Source organism: Helianthus annuus, chromosome 17, assembly GCF_002127325.2.
Source record: "Helianthus annuus cultivar XRQ/B chromosome 17, HanXRQr2.0-SUNRISE, whole genome shotgun sequence".
In the NCBI taxonomy this organism is placed as follows: Eukaryota; Viridiplantae; Streptophyta; class Magnoliopsida; order Asterales; family Asteraceae; genus Helianthus; species Helianthus annuus.
The window spans coordinates 184271281-184287357 of NC_035449.2; the positions used below are offsets into that span (position 1 = coordinate 184271281).

Here is a 16077-nt window from a genome sequence, read left to right on the forward strand (position 1 = left end):
GTCAACACGAAGTTCGTTGGAACTTCATAACGTGAGCGTGATCACGATGGTTATAGTCCGTAGTGACTATACCTACTGATTACCACGCTATCTAGGCTCAGTGACGAGTCATAGTTTCGGCCAAAATGCGCATTCTTGCGTATTTTGTAACCAAACTACTCGTGAGTATCAAAACCGTTTGTTTTGATACCAAACCTGTTTTCTAAACTTAGTTAAGCATGTTCTAACATGCTTAGCTCATCACTTTTAGTTTAGTGCTTATATAGGGTCGTAAGGTAAGCGATCTAAACAATCGCTACACTTTCGAACCCGACCCATTTGGTCGATCATTAGGATCCGACCAAACACATTAGGTGACCATAGCTGTAACCTTCCGAGGTTATACCTTATGGTCACGATGTTAGGCGTTCCAAACGCGTTTTACGCGAACGACGCGTTAAGGTAGCATAAGCTACCTAAACGGGTCGTAATGGGTCGTAAGCACTTAGGTTAGGTTTCATTTTAGTATGTAGGCTTTGTTAAACCATATTACACGAGTCTCCATACTCGTTTGGTTTACGAACCCGCATACTATCCGATCCTTCCGATTTTGGCCCGGTATATTAATATAGCTACCTATTAGGTGTCGTTTGATATCCGTGATCTCTAGCATTATTTGGTTATTACACAAGGACTTCTAAGCAATCTCAGGTGAGTACATAGAACCCCATCTTTTACATGTTTTCGAGGAGTTTATGTGAGTACATTGAACCCCTCTTTTACTGTTTTCCAAACATTTTGGGGTGAAACACATGTGCCTACTTGTTACTTTCATGCTTTCCATGTTTTCACATCATATACCTGCTATGTTCGTTAGTACATTATAGTATATGATTTCATTACATTTCATGCTATGTATGCCCATTGTGTGCGTACTTAGTACATTGCTTTACATTACATTTCATGCTATGTATGCCCATTATGTGCGTACTTTGTAACGCCCTAACACGTTTTAACCAAAAGTCGCAGCGGAAATACGAACTTAAAAATTTTCTTTCATCATATTCATTCTAACATACTTAGAAATACATTAATTCACTCTTTTACCTTAAATACATTAATGCTTTCTATAAATTTATAAAAATCGGACATACTACTATTAAATTACGTGACCATGCGCCCACATGTACAATCCATCTCTTGACTCGATCATCAACCTTTTACACTCCATGGTGAGAATCCACAGTTCTGTACAACCTGCAGACACCACGTACAATCACATCATTAGCAATCGGTGTCATCATATATAAAATTTAAACATGCATAATTAGGCTTTAACATATCATGCTCTCGCTTATGTTAGTCCATTCATCCATCCATTCAAACCACCCGCATTGGATTTTGGCGCCTACCTTCAACTTCCATCACGAGTATACCTGCATTCCCTATTTCATTCTAAATAGGAAAACGGTTAGCATCTTTAGATTTCATTCATACGAACATATCAATGTATACGCATAACAAGTCTCATTCATTTATACATATAACTATCTTCTGATACATGCATACATACCCTTTTCTATTTGTACATGTACTTACAAATTTACATTCTACACATATTACTTGTAATCCTAAACACACCCATCTATACATGTAAATTGTATACACATAATTATCCATACTTACGTGTTCATAGTCATTCTCTCTTATGAATCCCAATTGTTTACTTACAATTAGACCCATACCTACGCGTATAACTACTTATTTCACCTTTATGCATAATATCATCACGTAAGATTCCTTCTTACCTATACTTAATAGAAACTATTTCTTAACTACTTTCGACTCATTTACCGTAAACTTACCTTATTACTTCCATTGTCTCATACTTTCTCACACGTTTAATCATCGTACTACAATACATTTTACATCTAAAGTGTAAGTTCGGGATTCACTTACCTTGTGCGTCCGTATTTGCGTTTGTTTTACTTGAGTCTTCTTAGCCCGTTAGCCTTCCATGCTCTCAACCATTTTGACATGATTCCTACACATTCATGTCATTGCATTTGCATTCTTATTAGCATATTTACTTATACATATGAACAATCATATCAATTTCACATCTCATATTTGACCTTTGTTAATCCATTCAACCAAGCATAAAGCATACTCAACATTATTCCTACATAACCTTCACATGAACTATATCTCTATACTCATTATTTGCAGGAATTTCACTTATTATTTTCTTTTAGACATTTCATCGAACAATTGGTGTGCGTACTACTTACTAAGCATGATGTACAAGTATTTATAACACATTCATCCTAAATTCATCAAATAGATCAACTAATTCTTTCATAATAATAAAAATCATTACCCTAATCTTTAATTTCCTATTTTGACCATGAACATATGGTTCCAAATCCATTATTCACTACAATTTCATCAACAACAATCAATTTAACATGTAAAACTTCACAATTTCTAACCATTACTTGACATGCAAGTGGGTTTTGCCCTAATCATGCTCATATTCGAAATTTAGCATCTATTGGTGTCTAGACATTCATAGCAACCATTAATCGTTCTAAATGTTTGCATTACATTCACTAATTACATTAAACCCACATAATCAAACATCATCAAATCAAGAAATTTCACTTACTTGAGATCAAGAATACTTAGATAATCAGAATTCTTAGCTCATGCATTCGATTGTTCACTAATTTGGCTTTCAATTGATGGAGTTTTAAAGATTTAGGGTTTTGAGAGGGAAGGAGTCCCTCCTAGTCTTCTCACGATCGCACACCAGACTCAAGTCTGGTTTCTTTTTTTTTTTTATCATGTTTATAACAATATTTACACATCTAGTCCCTCATCATTTAATCCCTATTCACTTTGGTAATTTACTTTCTAACTTAATCATCTTTCTTTTACTAACTTTTATTTTGACATAATTCTATATATATATGTTTCCCATTTTAATCTGTTAGAACATCACTATACATTATACTTTTAGGACATACGAGAATTTGGGGTGTTACAAGTCTACCCCCCTTAAAGAAGGTTTCGTCCCCGAAACCTTGCTTACTTCCACGGGACCATAGTCCTTAACTGACCAGTTGACACCAGTCCTTTTTATTTGGCACAATTCTAAAATATACGTATCTTGAGATCTCGAATTCTTGCCTTATGTTAGTCCCCTAGTGATGATCATCACTACTTGGCTATTCACTCATTTCATTCACAACACACACCATGGCAAGAATTCACTCATATCTTATAAAAAGGGTCTCATTCATAAACATATATAACTATACGTCCTATTATTACTTTCTTAAATCAAGTATAATACTCATATACTTACATTTACATGTATGTTCCTACATATATACATACATACATACATACCTTCATGAATACATTCGCACATGTATACATACATACATACATAAATTCATACAAGCTTTATTCCTTTGTGCACATTCAATCCCATTTCTAGTTTCTTTAAAACTTTGGTTTGTTTAACCCATTTGTAACAGGTCAGTGCATGACCACTCCCTAACATATCATTTTCGCTTGTTTGACCTGTTCATGTCGGGTCATTACATATTAGAGTATGCTTTGTACTTACTTCTAATCCGAGCATACTTACAGCATGTCGCTTCATCCTTCTTATATTTACATCAACGGTTATCTTATTCATTTAATTCTTTTGTTTATCTTGGTGATTATTCACCCAATCTCCTTCACAAATTTCTGATTTGTATCAGCATTATACTGTACATGGGAAACGCCCAAATTTTTCTCATTCGACCAACAACATAAAATTCTTACAATTTTACAAAATTTTGACATGACCCGTTCGTAGTAAGTACTTTTCTCCCTGTTTTTTAACAATACCATTATAATTAATACTACGACACTTTCCAACATAACAAAGGTTAAGATCATATAAGGTTCGCCATGAACGTTTTGTACAAACTACACAAAAGTTTAGGATCCAAACTTCTTACTAACAAACTAGACACTTACTAATTAACATTTACTAGACAAAATGGTAAGTTAACCCATCAAAACAAACAACTTGGACGGAACACGCATAACACTTCAACACTTTAGACATGATAACATATTCGTACTCATAAAACCCTTACAAGGTTCATAATTGGTTCAATTCGTAACATAACGTAACTTTACCCTTTCTGAGATCAACTTCAATTCCTCATGCATCCAATGTTCTCGTGCCTGCATTACATTGCTTTCTCAACGGAAACACGGTTAATAACGTTAATACTTGAACGTATCTAAATCGTACATACGCACATGCTTCCCCACGTGCATACATATATACATTCATTCATACATATCTACATATGTGTATACGTTTATACCTACCCTTATACGTACTTACATTCATTCATTCATTCATACTTACATACATTCATATGTTTTTGCATACATTCATACATACTTACATACGTGCATACATTCCTACACCTCTACGTACATGCGTACATTCATACATACCCCTCATACCTTCATGGACGATAATTCTTTCCTTATGCATATGTACATACATTCATGCCTACTTCATACATATCCACATACGTTCATACATTACTTCATCCCTACATTTACACATATACTCATGCATACATTCGTACTTACCTACATACGCATCTTCATACGTACATACATTCCTACATCTTCTACATACGTGTGTACAATCATACATAATCTCATACGTGCATACATTACTATGTAACTTCATTCGTGCATATCTTTCATACATTACTTCATACTTGCGTACATACCATTCTATACTAACGGGGGTTCGGGGGCAGCGCCCCTGAGAGAAGTGGGGTCCAAGGGGCGGCAGCCCCTGGCGGGGTCCAAGGGGCAGAGCCCCTGGCTGGGGTCGAGCTGAACTTGATTTCGGCCAAAAAGTGCATCCCAAAATGATTACACAATGTCACATACATATTTGCTCAATTTTGACCTCCACCGTAAATTACGGTACTACCGTAACTTACGGTAGCAACCTTGTTACGGTGAAAACCCCCTGTCTTACGGTGCAAGCATTCATCCCCAGTACCCACCGTAAATTACGGTACCCACCGTAATTTACGGTGGAACCTGCACATCAGCAGATTTTTCCGTCGTTCTTGCATACTTAAACGCGCATAACTTTTGAACCATTTACCCGTTCAACCTCCCGTTTCTTCCTATATGCCCAAAATTTAGTCCTCTTTCATATGGACTCAAAATCCCATGCCCGGATTAAGAAAAATTCTTAACTTACAAGCTTTCGGCTTAATATTCATTTAAGAATTATTCGACCCGTTTATGCACTTATCAAACAAACACGTTTGTTTGATCCCAATTTTCTCATGAACCCCCTAATTTTAACATTGTCTATCGTACTAGGCTCATATCACGGGTTTATATACATTCTTAAACCCGTTTTCGCTCATATGTCTATTTTGACCCGTTAAGGGTATTTAAGTCTGTTTTAAGTATGGATCACCTTTATTCGCTTCTAGCTTTTCATGCCTCCTACTTTCACACTACGACTTCTTTCGTTTTCCACCACAACTATATCCGTGGTGGATCTACCTTGCTAAAATCTAATATTCCACATTTTACCCCTCGGTTTGACAATTTACGAAAAATGCCCATTACAAGGCATTAAGCAAAAGGGCACATACCTTTCACCTCTTCGCGACCAAAAAGGTTTATTCATTTATAAAACTTATTTCCAAACAACCTTTAAGGGTCGTTTACCCAAATTGCCTTTCGAGGGCTTTTTGGTCAATTTTAGCCCTTCTTTTACGACAAGGGACTTTCAACTACGTAATTGACCAAAATCACACATCTTTACTAAAATTTTACTTACACATACCTGACCCCGAGTCAAAGCATTGACCCGATTAAGTACCTTGCATTTTTAATTACTAAATAATAGCAACGAACTTTCCATACGCTATCCATCCTGTGAACATAAAACTCAACGAACGTTCATTAGTCATCATCGTCAAATGATTATATCATCATTAATTGATCCATTTGGTCTAAACGACCCAAACCTTTTGCATTGAAATTAAAGTAGTATTTACTTACTAATTCTCTCATTTGACTCATTACAGATTTTCACCATATGGTCATAATCTTTAAACCTTTCCCTTACACATTCAACCCATCATTGCTTACGCCATAGGGTGCCCTTTTTGAATTTCCCTATACACTTACCTACACATAACTAATTTACCGTTTTACCCTTATATTTTCATTATGGCATACATCATATCAAAATCTTATAAAACTCATTGTACCTTCGTCATTCCATGGCTAAATTACCATTTTACCCCTTTTTACCATTAAGCATGGTCTTCATCATTTTCACTCATTCCGACCCGTATCATTTCGTGTCGGAACCTCGTATTTCCAATTCACCTTATCGTACTTACCACCCATAAAACAAATAAGCATTCTACGAAATGAGCGTAAACTTTACTTACCTTGCATCGAATTATACTTTTTCCGCGAACTTGATCCGTTTGTTCCTTCTTTCCATTCTTTATAAATTTGATCCGCATTCACCTACGCATTCAAACTTTCATTCATACCTTCCATTCTTTCCTTTCCATTCATGTTTGAATTCATTCACGAATTCAAACCTTTCACTCATACTTTCCATTCTTTTCTTTCTTTCTCATGTTCAACCCGATTCTTAAAGAATCGTTGGACCCCTTTTTCCCTCCCACACGACCCCCATCCCAGTTCGTCCGGACATACACGTGGTGTCTCTCATGGTCTCAAGAGCGTCCTATGCTTTTTGCACACTGGCCAGGCGTGCAATCCACACACTAGTCTCGTGCCTTCATGAGAATTAGCACTTTATATCCAGGAACCGGTCTTAAGTTCGTGCCACACTCATATGAATCCTTCGAGGATTTCACCCTCATATATAAGGGTATGCTACATACTAATGCTTGCAAATTTTTAAAATTTGTGTACCTGGGGTCCATTTTCCTGACATACCACACACCTTAGCTTTCGTACTAGCTTGCGACTGCGGAACATCCCCATTATCCATCAAGCTCACCTTTCAATATTCATCATTATTAGTAACTTCTCACATACTTACTTATATTAAATCTTACCTTTCGGTCTTGATCGAGTCTTGGATTGTACGGGTTAATAGTCACAAGAGCACACAGGTTTGAGTTCAAGTACTCACTCATTTGTACTTGATTTCGCTCAAACCTAGGCTCTGATACCAACTTGTAACGCCCTAACACGTTTTAACCAAAAGTCGCAGCGGAAATACGAACTTAAAAATTTTCTTTCATCATATTCATTCTAACATACTTAGAAATACATTAATTCACTCTTTTACCTTAAATACATTAATGCTTTCTATAAATTTATAAAAATCGGACATACTACTATTAAATTACGTGACCATGCGCCCACATATACAATCCATCTCTTGACTCGATCTTCAACCTTTTACACTCCATGGTGAGAATCCACAGTTCTGTACAACCTGCAGACACCACGTACAATCACATCATTAGCAATCGGTGTCATCATATATAAAATTTAAACATGCATAATTAGGCTTTAACATATCATGCTCTCGCTTATGTTAGTCCATTCATCCATCCATTCAAACCACCCGCATTGGATTTTGGCGCCTACCTTCAACTTCCATCACGAGTATACCTGCATTCCCTATTTCATTCTAAATAGGAAAACGGTTAGCATCTTTAGATTTCATTCATACGAACATATCAATGTATACGCATAACAAGTCTCATTCATTTATACATATAACTATCTTCCGATACATGCATACATACCCTTTTCTATTTGTACATGTACTTACAAATTTACATTCTACACATATTACTTGTAATCCTAAACACACCCATCTATACATGTAAATTGTATACACATAATTATCCATACTTACGTGTTCATAGTCATTCTCTCTTATGAATCCCAATTGTTTACTTACAATTAGACCCATACCTACGCGTATAACTACTTATTTCACCTTTATGCATAATATCATCACGTAAGATTCCTTCTTACCTATACTTAATAGAAACTATTTCTTAACTACTTTCGACTCATTTACCGTAAACTTACCTTATTACTTCCATTGTCTCATACTTTCTCACACGTTTAATCATCGTACTACAATACATTTTACATCTAAAGTGTAAGTTCGGGATTCACTTACCTTGTGCGTCCGTATTTGCGTTTGTTTTACTTGAGTCTTCTTAGCCCGTTAGCCTTCCATGCTCTCAACCATTTTGACATGATTCCTACACATTCATGTCATTGCATTTGCATTCTTATTAGCATATTTACTTATACATATGAACAATCATATCAATTTCACATCTCATATTTGACCTTTGTTAATCCATTCAACCAAGCATAAAGCATACTCAACATTATTCCTACATAACCTTCACATGAACTATATCTCTATACTCATTATTTGCAGGAATTTCACTTATTATTTTCTTTTAGACATTTCATCGAACAATTGGTGTGCGTACTACTTACTAAGCATGATGTACAAGTATTTATAACACATTCATCCTAAATTCATCAAATAGATCAACTAATTCTTTCATAATAATAAAAATCATTACCCTAATCTTTAATTTCCTATTTTGACCATGAACATATGGTTCCAAATCCATTATTCACTACAATTTCATCAACAACAATCAATTTAACATGTAAAACTTCACAATTTCTAACCATTACTTGACATGCAAGTGGGTTTTGCCCTAATCATGCTCATATTCGAAATTTAGCATCTATTGGTGTCTAGACATTCATAGCAACCATTAATCGTTCTAAATGTTTGCATTACATTCACTAATTACATTAAACCCACATAATCAAACATCATCAAATCAAGAAATTTCACTTACTTGAGATCAAGAATACTTAGATAATCAGAATTCTTAGCTCATGCATTCGATTGTTCACTAATTTGGCTTTCAATTGATGGAGTTTTAAAGATTTAGGGTTTTGAGAGGGAAGGAGTCCCTCCTGGTCTTCTCACGATCGCACACCAGACTCAAGTCTGGTTTCTTTTTTTTTATCATGTTTATAACAATATTTACACATCTAGTCCCTCATCATTTAATCCCTATTCACTTTGGTAATTTACTTTCTAACTTAATCATCTTTCTTTTACTAACTTTTATTTTGACATAATTCTATATATATATGTTTCCCATTTTAATCTGTTAGAACATCACTATACATTATACTTTTAGGACATACGAGAATTTGGGGTGTTACAAGTCTACCCCCCTTAAAGAAGGTTTCGTCCCCGAAACCTTGCTTACTTCCACGGGACCATAGTCCTTAACTGACCAGTTGACACCAGTCCTTTTTATTTGGCACAATTCTAAAATATACGTATCTTGAGATCTCGAATTCTTGCCTTCTGTTAGTCCCCTAGTGATGATCATCACTAAAAATGAAGATAGATTAGTTTAATTATGTTATGAACTCTTTGTTTCCTGTTTAAGACAATATAACACTCTTGTTTATAAATAAAATACAACTTTGTATGCCATGGTTATGAAACAATTAATTCTGTCCCAACACTCCCCGGCGTTTCCGCCGCGGTTGCGTGTTATACGCGGCCGGGGTGTGATAGAAGAGTTGGTATCAGAGCCAATGGTTATAGGGAATTAGGTTATTAGTAATGCTTTGACCTAGACTATAACTTTCTAGGACCCAAACACAAGTTATCTTGTGTTTAGATTTTAAAACATACACTTCACCTATCCTTAGGTGATAACCACAACGGGAACTTCGATTCCGAATCTGCTTTGAAAATTAATCATCTATTCTAGGATGATTGATTACTAGGTTTTGAACCCTCTGTTATATGGTTTTAAACCCTTTTGAATTTTCAAAATCTCGTCGAAGTTTTGGGTTTTAATAGTGTGAACACGTGCAAACTGGAAGAGTGAATGCCTGTACCCTGAGTTTTCTGTCTAAGGCTAGAGTGTTCGTACAAATCCACATAATCGGACCAGTCACTCTTACCTGGGAACTCTTGGGGTGAGTGTTCACTTATAGGCGAACATGTCTTCACGATACATTATTTTTTGACCCTTTTACTTTGACTAGACATTGCGTGTCGCTTGTTTGCTTTGCGATGCGTAACCACCATCCTTGCTTTTGTTGATTTTGTTTCATTTCATCCTCTTCATCGAATCATCTCACTCGTTTCCTTTCATGTTTTCCTCTTTTAGAATACCTCCTCGACGCGAAAACCAGATAGCTACTGCCGAGCTGGCAGAAATTATTGCGCAGCAAATGGCTACTCAATTCCCAAATCTCTTTGCTCAATGGAACCAAGCCAACAACAACAACAATGCTCCATGCAATTTCAAGAATTTTAACTCGGCTAAACCACTCAAGTTTAGTGGTTCTGAGGGAGCAACTGGGCTTCTTCAATGGTTCGAGAGCATTGAGAATACTTTTCGCCACGTTCAGTGTCCGGATAATCGCAAGGTCGAGTTTTCTTCGAGCGTGTTTCAGAAGAGGGCTCTTACATGGTGGAATGGGGTAATGAGAGACCGTGGTGCAGAAGTTGCTCTAGCTCAGACATGGGCTGAACTTAGACCTCTTATGATAAGGGAGTTTTGTCCTCGTCATGAACAACGAGCGTTGGAGAAGGAGTTTGATGATTTGAAACAAGATAGTGGCGAGCACAGGGCATATACTGATAGGTTTGAGGAGTTGAGTCTGCTTTGCCCGACTATGGTTGCCCCACTCGACAAGGCTATCGAAAGGTACATCGATGGCCTGCCTGACTCGGGACAAGACATCATTACTGGTAGTGACCCTACCACACTCCGTCAGGCGATCGAGTTATCAGCGACATTGACTGAGTCGCAGATTCGGAAGAATAAATTACACAGGAAGGGTGACAAGGGCAAGAAACAGTCGTCTGACAAGGAAGATACCAAGAAAGGTCAAAACAAGAATGGAAAGGATTCTGGTTCATCGAAAAGGGCAAGGAAGCGTAAGGCTTCCCAAAACTATGCTGTCACTGCCCAAGCTAACCAGGCAGCTCCCAACCAACCCGCAAAGCCTCCAGCGAAGAAGCCCTATTCAGGGAATGCACCTTTGTGCAATAGATGCAACAGTCACCATCAGCCGCAACATCAGTGCCGTTTCTGTACTAACTGTGGGAAGTCAGGTCATCTTGCCGATGTTTGTCGGTTTGCTCAAAATCAAGCAGTTCAGAACCCGGCTCAACAAGTTGCTCAGCCTCCTGCTCAGCAACAGGGTCAAGCTGCACGACCACACTACCCACCAGGTGCTTGTTATAACTGTGGGGATCTGACCCATTACAGAAACCGGTGCCGAAGGCTAGCCAACCAGAATGCAAACCAGAATCAGGCTCAGGCTCGAGGTCGAGTCTTCAACATGGACGCACAAGAGGCACAAGCAGATGATAATGTGGTGAACGGTACGTTCTTTATTAATAATCAGCCAGCATCTGTTCTTTTTGATTCGGGTGCCGATAAGAGTTTTGTGTCGTTATCTTTTGAACCATTGCTTCGAGTGTCTAGAACGAAACTAGGTAAACCATTGACAGTAGAAGTGGCGAGCGGTGAACCCATTGTTCTTGATTCTGTTCTCCGCAACTGACAGTTGAACCTTAACAACCATCTTTTTCCTATTGACCTCACGCCTATGCAACTTGGAAGCTTCGACGTTATTGTGGGTATGGATTGGTTAGCCAAGTATCACGCAGAGATAGTTTGTTTTGAGAAGATCATACGCATGCCGCTTTCGTCAGGTGAGATCCTACAGGTTCGTGGTGAGAAACCTGCTGGTGGTCTCAAACTCATGTCTTGTTTTAAAGCTCGGAAGTATCTGCGGAAGAACTATGTGGCATTTTTGGCACATGTCGTAGCAGATAAGGGCAAAGGTAAATCTATTCAAGACATTCCTGTTGTTCGGGATTATTCTGAGGTATTCCCTAAAGATTTACCTGGTCTACCTCCAGCACGCCATGTCGAGTTCCGCATTGACCTCGTACCTGGTGCAAATCCCATTGCCAGAGCTCCATATCGTCTTGCACCGTCTGAGATGCAAGAATTGTCTAAGCAGCTTCAGGAACTCTCTGACAAAGGTTTTATCCGTCCTAGCTTTTCACCTTGGGGTGCTCCTGTTCTCTTTGTCAAGAAGAATGATGGATCTTTTAGGATGTGTATCGATTATCGTGAGCTTAACAAACTTACCATCAAGAATCGATATCCCCTACCTCGCATAGATGATCTCTTTGATCAATTGCAAGGCGCTTCTTATTTTTCAAAGATTGATCTGCGATCTGGATATCATCAACTCCGTGTGCATGAAGAAGATATTCCAAAGACAGCATTCCGCACTCGCTATGGGCATTATGAGTTCACAGTCATGCCATTCGGTTTGACTAATGCTCCTGCTGTTTTCATGGACTTGATGAATAGGGTCTGCAAACCTTATTTGGATAAGTTCATCATCGTTTTCATTGATGACATTTTGATATATTATAAGACGCGAGCTGATCACGAGCAACATCTTCGTCTTACTTTGGAACTCCTAAAGAAAGTGCAACTTTTCGCCAAATTCTCCAAGTGTGAATTCTGGCTTAAAGAAGTTCAATTCTTAGGACATATTGTCAACAAACAAGGTATTCATGTAGATCCCTCCAAGATCAGTGCGATTAAGGATTGGGATACGCCTACTACTCCTACTGAAGTTCGTTCTTTTCTTGGTCTTGCGGGTTATTACCGCCGCTTTATAGAAAATTTCTCGAAGATTGCAGTTCCTCTAACTGCTCTAACTCAGAAGAACAAGCCCTTTGATTGGGGATTCAAGCAAGAGGAAGCGTTTCTGACTTTGAAGCAAAAACTTTGCGACGCGCCTGTTCTAACTTTGCCTGAGGGCAATGATGATTTCGTCGTTTATTGTGACGCATCTAAATTAGGTCTTGGCTGCGTCCTGATGCAAAGAAACAAAGTCATAGCATACGCATCGAGGCAGTTGAAGGTATGAGAAGAACTACACCACTCATGATCTTGAGTTGGGTGCAGTTGTCTTCGCTCTTAAGATTTGGAGACACTACCTGTACGGTACAAAATGTGTGGTTTTCACAGACCACAAAAGTCTTCAACATATCTTCAATCAGAAGGAACTCAACATGAGGCAAAGACGTTGGGTGGAGCTTCTAAAGGACTATGACTGTGAAATTCGCTACCATCCTGGTAAGGCGAATGTCGTAGCCGATGCATTGAGTCGTAAGGAACGTACTAAGCTTCATTGTGTTCGTGTCCAATCTGTTATTCAAGCTCAATCCGATATCCAAGCCCGTATTTCTCAGGCTCAACAGTCTTGTGTTTCGCAAGGTTTGATGGATAAGGAATTTCCTTATCACATAACACCTGCTCTAGAATTGAAGGACAATGGATCGTATTACTTCATGGACCGTTTGTGGGTCCCGAGCCAAGATAACCTTCATACCTTGCTTATGGATGAAGCCCATAAGTCTCGTTATTCTATTCATCCTGGCTCAGATAAGATGTATAAGGATCTTCGTATTCAGTATTGGTGGCCTGGTATGAAGAAAGACATTGCCTTATATGTATCAAAATGCCTTACTTGTCTTAAGGTTAAGGCTGAACATCAGCGTCCTTCCGGTTTATTGGAGCAACCAGAGATCCCAGTTTGGAAATGGGAAAACATTACCATGGATCTCATTACTAAACTCCCACGCACAAAGAAAGGTCACGATGCCATCTGGGTAGTTGTTGATCGTCTTACCAAATCAGCGCATTTCTTGCCAATCCGTGAGGATTTTTCAGCTGACAAACTTGCTCAAATCTACGTGGATGAAATTGTAGCTCGACATGGTGTTCCCTTGAACATCATTTCTGACAGAGATGCTCGTTTCACTTCTCATTTTTGGAGAACCATGCAATCTGCTATGGGGTCCCAACTAAATCTGAGCACAGCTTATCACCCACAAACGGATGGCCAATCTGAAAGAACAATCCAGAGACTGGAGGATATGCTTAGAGCTTGTGTGATTCGATTTTGGTAGTAGTTGGGATTCACATCTTCCGTTGATTGAGTTCTCCTACAACAACAGTTATCACTCCAGCATCAACATGGCTCCTTTTGAGGCTCTCTATGGTCGAAAATGTCGTTCACCAGTCTGCTGGAATGAGATTGGCGAGGCTCAACTTACTGGACCTGCCCTCATTTTAGAGACAACAGATAAGGTTAAGAAAGTTCGTGATAACTTTCAGACAGCTCGAAGCCGTCAAAAGAGTTACGCGGACCTAAAACGCAAGCCCTTGGATTTTCAAGTCGGTGATCGTGTATTGCTTAAGGTCTCACCTTGGAAAGGTGTGATCAGATTTGGCAAGAAAGGAAAACTTGCACCTAGATATGTTGGACCATTCAAGATCGTCGAAAGAATCGGTAAGGTAGCCTACAGACTTGAGTTACCTCCTGAACTTGGAAATGTTCATCCAACCTTTCACGTGTGCAATCTCAAGAGGTGTTTAGCTGATGAGAACCTCCATATACCGCTTGACGAAATTCGTGTAGATAAAACACTGAAATTTATTGAGAAACCGGTAGAAATCATGGAACGTGAAGTCAAGTGGCTTAAACGCAAACGCATTCCTTTGGTCAAGGTTCGCTGGGAATCTAAACGTGGACCCGAGTTTACTTGGGAACGCGAAGATCAAATGAAGGCAAAATATCCGCATCTTTTTCCACAAGTTTCCTCTAAATAAATTTCGGGACGAAATTTCCACAAGTAGGGGAGACTGTAACATTCGTGCTCAAAATCATTATGAACAGTTCAATTATCAATAAAACAATGTTATTTGATCCCAATGTTTGTTTGGTTGTGTTTCACATTTTTCATGTTTCGCTTTTGTTCGATTTTAAACTCTAAATCGCTTTCTGGAGAATTATACGCAAACTGGTGCGTAAACGTACTCAGTTTAATAACCTTTACATAACTTAGAAATAAGTTTTGAAGGCTTTGGTATGGCAAATACAAGTTAATTCGCTTACAGGGACTAAACTTGACAAACTGCGAAAGTATGCCAATTTGAATTGTAACAAACATTCCAGAACATGTCCATAACTTAAACATACCATAAATATCCTTTACATAGCTTAGAAATAGGCTTTGAGGGGTTTGGTATGCTAAAACAAACTTTTGGATCATTCAGGGGCTAAAAATGTCAAAAAGTGCACAAGTTTGCACTTTCGCGCATAACTTACGTTCTGAATACATCCGGACACCCAAAAATTTATGTAAGCATACTTATATTATGCCTTAGTGTTTGGCATAAGAAAAATCCATTCGTCGCGCAATTTGGATCATTTTTCGCGCTTATGCGCATTCCGTCGTAATTAACCGAGCATCGCGATCGTACGGCCAAACGAACCAACATCCGACATATTTTTGAGCATGTTTCATGTCCACAATGTTTAGGCATCATTTTAGGGCCTTAAAGTTGGCTTTATGGGCCTTAGAAGTGTTGGAAATGGCTTAAATATACAACAGGGACTAAAACTGTCATTACTGAAATTTGTGCAGATCAGACAAGGCCAGGCGGCCCGCCTGAGTTTTGCCTGTATGCTGACGCGGGCCGCATGAGCCCTGCAGATGCAGAAACTCGTTTTTTTGATCATTTTGGCCTTTCAATCACTCCAAAGGGCAATGCCCTTTCACAATCTCTGGAGTTAGGGTCATTATATGATACCACAACATCTTGACAAGTGTACGCATGAGATCGTGGCATGATATTCAAGAAACGATCCTAACGGTCTTGCTTTTCCTATAAATACCCCCCCCCCATTTGTGTTAAAACCCACAAAACTGATCAAAGAGCTCTAAGTTGATGCCAATGCTTCATACCTGAGCTCCTGGATCAAGTTTAGCTTTCGGGGACCCTTCGTAAGTATTCTTTCGTCCTTTTAATCGCTTTCTAGTGCTAAAGTCAAACTTTGTTTGACTTT

At 38.4% G+C, this 16077-nt stretch overlaps 2 long non-coding RNA genes across 2 annotated transcripts; both read right to left on the reverse strand.

The window, feature by feature from the left end:
* Window positions 1-1202: 1202 nt before the first annotated feature.
* Window positions 1203-2699, reverse strand: LOC118488960. Its single transcript, XR_004885439.1, has 3 exons — window positions 2648-2699; window positions 1939-2023; window positions 1203-1434 (listed from the first exon to the last, which is right to left on the reverse strand). It is a non-coding gene; the product is annotated as an uncharacterized LOC118488960 (long non-coding RNA).
* Window positions 2700-7468: 4769 nt separating this feature from the next.
* On the reverse strand, window positions 7469-8997 carry LOC118488961. The gene is made up of 4 exons (XR_004885440.1): window positions 8946-8997; window positions 8237-8321; window positions 7690-7732; window positions 7469-7534 (listed from the first exon to the last, which is right to left on the reverse strand). It is a non-coding gene; the product is annotated as an uncharacterized LOC118488961 (long non-coding RNA).
* Window positions 8998-16077: the final 7080 nt, after the last annotated feature.